Below are 615 nucleotides of genomic sequence, written 5' to 3' on the forward strand. Positions count from 1 at the left end.
TATAAAAATAAAACTACTGAATAATAAAAATAACAATATAATAATAATAATAATAATAATAATAATAATAATAATAATAATAATAATAATAATAATAATAATAATAATAATGAATATTCCTATAAATAATGAATTATTTGGTGTTGTAAAATCAGTTTATAATGTGAAAGAAAATATTTGTAACCTTACTCTCTAAGAAGTATGGGTGTGTGTGAGTGAGTGTGTGTGTTGGTGTGTGTATGTGTGTAACTACTTGAACTTTGGGTATATGTCCACTAGTATGTTGATAAAGACAAATTCACCGCTTGGGCTACGTGATGTCATCCACTGGTCAGTGTGCCAATGTACAAGCTTCTTATTTCTTTATTGCCCACAAGGGGCTAAACATAGAGGGGACAAACAAGGACAGACAAAGGGATTAAGTCGATCACATCGACCCCAGTGCGTAACTGGTACTTAATTTATCGACCCCGAAAGGATGAAAGGCAAAGTCGACCTCAGCGGAATTTGAACTCAGAACGTAAACACAGACGAAATACCGTTAAGCATTTCGCCCGGCGTGCTAACGATTCTGCCAGTTTCTACAAGCTTCTTACCACACACCCACTCCTGCGC

This window comes from Octopus bimaculoides, chromosome 15, assembly GCF_001194135.2.
Source record: "Octopus bimaculoides isolate UCB-OBI-ISO-001 chromosome 15, ASM119413v2, whole genome shotgun sequence".
Taxonomy (NCBI): Eukaryota; Metazoa; Mollusca; class Cephalopoda; order Octopoda; family Octopodidae; genus Octopus; species Octopus bimaculoides.